Raw genomic sequence first — 5985 nt, 5'->3', positions numbered from 1 at the left:
TTTCTGTTGTAAATCAGTGCATTGTTTATTTCATATATCTTTTGGTTATAGCTAGAAACAATAGTCTTTTTTGGTAGTCTTTCAAAAAGTAAAAGGGAAAAATTGTTCTTGAACAATGATTAAAATAAAATCTAAAAAAAACCGATTTAATCAATTTGTTAACAAAATACATGCAAAAATTATATCCCACTCTGGTACAACTTTTCAAATAATTTTATGTTGAGGGCCTTGAGATGTATTGGTGATGTAAAATATGTTAAAATAAATAAAAAAGGTTTTTTTTTAATTTACATGCAAACCAGTTCTTTAAACAAGAAATTTTAGAAAGTTTGTTAGTCAATGCAAAAAGCAATTTATTTCAACTGACTTAAGGTATGTTCAGTTTTTGTGATTTTGTAGATATTTGTTTTTTGCTTTGTTGGAGATTTTCTATTTACCATATCTCATCTTCCTTTGATTCTCTGGATTGTTCAGAGCATCTGCTTGATTTTTCCTATTGCCTCTCTGCACCACTCTGATACCTATCTTCATCACTTCTAGAGCCTGAATGTTTTCTGTTCTTTTCTTTTCACTTTGATTGGGATCACCATATTTATTTTCCAAATCTCGGTGCATTTTTTTGTTTGTTTTTTATCACTCATTACTCTATTGTAATTATTTCATTCAGAAGGAACACCTCTGTCTGAAATGTATTTTCTTATGAGATCTCTCCAATTTGGATCTCTTCAATTTTTATCTCTGATTTTTTCTGACCTTCTTTCTCTTTCAGTCTTTGTTTCTTGCTCCCTTTGCTCTGATCTATCCTCCTATTTCTTATCATTTGTTTGCTGTTTCCTGGTCATTTTATGTACTTCTTTACTTCTGGAGTTCCCTTGGCCCTTCTTTCTTATATCTTTAGGTGAAGCAGAAATCTGACTGCTGACAAATGAAGAATCACTGTCTTTCCCTGAAAGACTCAGAACTGCTTTCACTGCTTTACAAAGGAACCAGAAGCAGAGGAATCAGACTCTACAGAGAAGGACATAGGAGAGGAAGAGGTGGGGGAGGATTTGTTTGGCTCAATTTCTGGTTTCTGTGCCACAATGACTTTCACTGTATTTTTGAGATGCTCATGCAATTCATTTGTTAAACCTCCAAGAACTATAGAAGTAAAAAGTTGATGGCAAACTATTCATGTGACTATCTCATGTTAATAACCTTTCATAGAGCCCTGGCTGGTGTAGCTCAGCGGATTGGGCGCGGGCTGTGAACCAGGCATCGCAGGTTTGATTCCCAGGCAGGGCACATGCCTAGGTTGCAGGCCATGGCCCCCAGCAACCGCACATTGATGTTTCTCTCTCTCTCTCTTTCTCTCCCGCTTCCCTCTCTAAAAATAAATAAATAAAATCTAAAAAAAAATTATCCTCAGGTGAGGATAAAAAAATAATAATAATAAACCTTCATAGAATGGCTGTAAAGTTTCATCCTTTAATCTTCCATTAAGTTTAAGAAGACACATGTATTCACACAGTTCTGGGAAAATGTTTTAACAAAAATTCTACTGGAGGACATAGTTTGTTGCGTGGGTCCCCAGCCAGCAGTGACCACAGAACACTGCGGATGGCTCGACGAAAACACGCGAGAAAAAACACACATGCACAGAGACAAACTAGTTTCTGTGGAGAAGTAGGGACGAAATGGCCACCCCTTCTAGTGAGGAGCGCGCTGATTTACAGTCCATACCTGCTTTTATTGGGCTCATTTTGTATAATAATTCAGGTAAAGTACAGTACTCATTAGGAGGAATTAAGGAACCATAGAAAACAAAGAACTCTGCCGGTCAGTCTATTGAGTCGGGGTCAAAGAGCTGTAAGACTGAGGAACAAAATAACTTCCTCCTAAGACCCTTCTCATTCAACTGAGAGCATTCTAAACAAAGAAGGTTTCACAGTAATTTACATGTTCTTTCTTAGGCCTGATTACCCCGGGAAATCCACACTTCTCAGCACAGAGCTGCACCACCCTGTCATTGTTTCAGGCTTAGGTGGAGCAAGGGAACTAAGACAACCAAGAGATAAGGAGGTTTTCTCTCAGACGCTGAGAACTCAGACTATGTCAAAGCCAAGGAGCGAGGGTCCATCACCCCCTTTTGCTGCAGCCCCCCAAGTCCTTTTTTGGGGGGCCTCCCAAAGTGATCGTGCCTGTCTTAGGTCGTTCCCCCCGTGGGGAATCTTACCCGTCTTTGGCTAACCGACCAAGCTTTTTGGGGTTCAGTCATGAATAAAGCAGCAGAAGAAGCATTCCTGCCAGGAAGATAAGCTTTTGTCTCCTTGCTGGCTTATGGTTCCAAGGGCGTTCCCTTAGCTTTAGCCTAGGCAGCGGTTTCAGCTTCTGATACCAGTCAGGGCGGTTCCCAACAATAGTTGTTTCTTTATTCAGTTGTATACATTCATGAACACTCCACTGAAGTAAATCTGTGTATAAAAGATGAGTAAACATCTTAGCAACATTTCTAATTTGTTTGTTTCCAAGTGGTGGCTGGTATCATATTGGCCTTTGAATATACTTTCAAAGGATTCCATGTATTCTTTCTAGCATGCAAAATTTCCAGTTACTAAGCCAAAAAAATTCTCATGTGTCCTTTATTAAGCACAGCAATGAAGTATCATGTTGCAGAGTTCTTTTGCTTGGCTTTCAGAAAACTCCATTTTCAGCAATTTTTGAACACATTTTTCAAAATTTAAACTTGACTACATAGTAAGATAAATTTTACAACAAAATAAGACTAGACTGATTTCCATCTTGTCACAAATAGTCACCTGTTGTCCTTCATCTTTTTTTCTCCTTTTGTTTTTTTTCCTCCTCCTCTTCACTATATCCAGCATTTTGGTCTGAGTCACTCTATTCTTCATTAAGAATTTCCTTATCAATAGCTTTGTATTTCTTTTCATTATCCATAAAATTATATCCATATGAAAAACATTAAGATCTATTGATTAGTCATCTTCCAGTGAGAGCACATGGGTGAATTGATCATCTTCTTCCACTAGGTAAAGTCCTTCTAAGATAACAGGTGATTCTTGAATACAACTTTCCTTACATCAAACATTACTTCAAATATACGCTGAACTCTTTTGTTAACTTTAGACTCATGGAGAGTGTTTGGAAGTCATTCCTCATCCAAGTGATTCCTCTTGATCATGTTTGTGTTAATTTGAATCCATTTTCCTTGAGAAAACCAGTATATACATCAACACTATCATCTATTGATCTTCCCAGGAGCAAAGTGAGTATCTCTAAGCAAACAATTTCATGTGCCACATTTTGGTTAATAAGATTTGTCATACATTTTGAAGTAGTCAAATGAAGTTTCTTATTTCTTCAAAAGTCTTTTTAAAAATTAAGATTTCTTTATTGTTTTTCAAATACAGTTGTCTCCATGTTGCATGGGTCCCTGGCCAGCAGTGACCACAGAACGCTGTGGATGGCTCAACGAAAACACGTGAGAAAAAACATGCACAGAGACAAACTAGTTTCTGTGGAGAAGGAGGGATGAAATGGCCACCCCCCCCCCAGTGGGGAGCGCACAGATTTACCGTCCATACCTGCTTTTATTGGGCTCATTTTGCATAATAATTCAGGTAAAGTATAGTACTCATTAGGGGGAAATAAGGAACCATAGAAAACAAGGAACCCTGCTGGTCTATTTAGAGCCAGGGTAAAAGAGCTGTAAGACTTTGAGGAACAAACTAACTTCCTCCTTGGACCCCTCTCATTCAACTGAGAGCATTCTAAACAAAGAAGGTATCACAGTAATTTACATATTCTTTCTTAGGCCTGATCACCCAGAGAATCCGCCCTTTTCAGCACAGAGCTGCACTACCCTGTCATTGTTTCAGGCTTAGGTGGAGCAAGGGAACTAAGACAACCAAGAGATAAGGAGATTTTCTCCCAGATGCTGAGAACTCGGGCTATGTCAAAGCCAAGGAGCGAGGGTCCATCACCCCCTTTTGCTGCAGCCCCCCAAGTCCTTTTTTGGGGGGCCTCCCAAAGTGATCGTGCCTGTCTTAGGTCGTTCCCCCCGTGGGGAATCTTACCCGTCTTTGGCTAACCGACCAAGCTTTTTGGGGTTCAGTCATGAATAAAGCAGCAGAAGCATTATTCCTGCCAGGGAGATAAGCTTTTGTCTCCTTGCTGGCTTATGGTTCCAAGGGCGTTCCCTTAGCCTTAGCCTAGGCAGCGGTTTCAGCTTCTGATACCAGTCAGGGCGGTTCCCAACATCTCCATTTTCACCCACCATGGCCCCTTGCCCCACCCTTGAACCTACTCCCTTTGGCTTTGTCCATTTGCCATTTGTACATGTTCCTTGACAACCATTCCCCTATTTTTCCCCCATTATCCCCTCCCATCTCCCCTCTGGTTACTGTCAGCTTGTTCATCATTTCAATGTCTCCGGTTATATTTTTCTTGCTTATTTGTTTTGTTGATTAGGTTTCACTTATAGGTGAAATCATGTGGTGTTTCTCTTTCATCACCTGGCTTATTTCACTTAGCATCATGTCCTCCAGTTCCATCCATGCTGTTGTGAAGGGTAGGAGCTCCTTCTTTCTTTCTGCTGTGTAGTATTCCATTGTGTAAATGTACCATGTTTTTTTATCCACTCAGTTACTGGTGGGCACTTAGTAAATGTGAATTATATTTTACTTAGTAAAAATGAATTATAATTTTCCCTTCTGTCATGACCTGCAGAACACTTTATCTGTGCCACACTACTTTTCATTTCTCTTGCCAGTTGATCCTATCAATCAGACTCTTTAAGTTAGTGCAGATAACAAGTACCAAACGGTATGAGTTCTTTGACAGTTTACTTTTTCTGGCTGTAATGGTTACCTGGAGCTCCAGTGAGCAGCCATTACACCAAATGCACCATGATGGTCATGAACAAACTTATTTTTATTTCAATTTTTGTTTTTAGAATTTGATAATTGGTAATCTTGGATATACAGAATCAAAGATATTTTTGTTTATGTCTTTATGATACTTACAATACTGCGTAATACTTATATATTTTGTTTAATGCATTAAAATAGTTCTAGTAAAACAAAGAGTATTAGTGTCAGTAATACACATCTTTGTTGTTTAATCTAAAAATATTATTGGAATGTCTTCTAAATAAACTATTTACTGTTTATTTCTGGTAGTTAAATGTTATGCAATTATATCAGTTTTATTCTATTGCTCTGAGGATTATCTTGAAGGGGTAGTAAATTTAATTTCCATTTTCAAGATAATCAATAAATGTTTATGAAGTGCTTACTCTGTCAACCATAGCAACAGAGCTTTCCTCAAATGTTACAGGTTACAGTGATAAATTATCTAATGTTTAACTTTCTGCATTACTACAATAAAATGTATTAAGTTTTGCTATACTTTAAAAACACTAATTGTGTGAGCTCTTTCATTTTTTTTTTTTGAGATAAGCCTGTAATGCTATGAATGTTCTTCTTAGGATTACTTTTCTAGTGTCCCACAGGGTGGGTCAGGGTAATTCATGCCATCAGGGTTATTGCTTACTCTCAGGGAGTTATTCACAGAGGAGTGCTCCGCCTGAGGAAGATGGCTTCTGCAGTATGGGGTATGACACAACACAAGGATTCTGGAAGCTGTCCCTTCAGTTCTTTCCCCAGAGCCACCAACTCCAGACTCTTCTCAAGCATCTCTATCCCACTCTGCCCTCCCTCTGCCGGTGCACAAGGTAAGTGGCTGAAAATGAAATTTTGCGTGTTGGCTCTTTAAGAGGTTCTCTGTGTCTCCAGCTGTCTCTCCCTGGCAGACAAAAACCTTGCTGCTTTTCACAGCTGGATATTATCTATCCAACTATTATCCTATCCAACTCTGGTACTGTGGGCTAGGGAGTCCATTTTGGAGTTTAGATCCCACATTCTCAGTGGGAATCCACCAACCACTGAAATATCCCTCTGGAACTTCAGCTGCTGCCCATGGGAG

General features: G+C 39.0%; 1 pseudogene; it reads right to left on the bottom strand.

The window, feature by feature from the left end:
• Positions 1–353: 353 nt before the first annotated feature.
• LOC123807736 lies at positions 354–3378 on the bottom strand (annotated as a pseudogene).
• Between the last annotated feature and the right edge of the window lie 2607 nt (positions 3379–5985).

Source organism: Phyllostomus hastatus, unplaced genomic scaffold (genome assembly GCF_019186645.2).
Source record: "Phyllostomus hastatus isolate PE091 unplaced genomic scaffold, TTU_PhHast_1.1 phas_scaffold_46, whole genome shotgun sequence".
NCBI classification, from domain to species: domain Eukaryota; kingdom Metazoa; phylum Chordata; class Mammalia; order Chiroptera; family Phyllostomidae; genus Phyllostomus; species Phyllostomus hastatus.
This window is presented reverse-complemented; position numbering and strand designations above follow the sequence as displayed.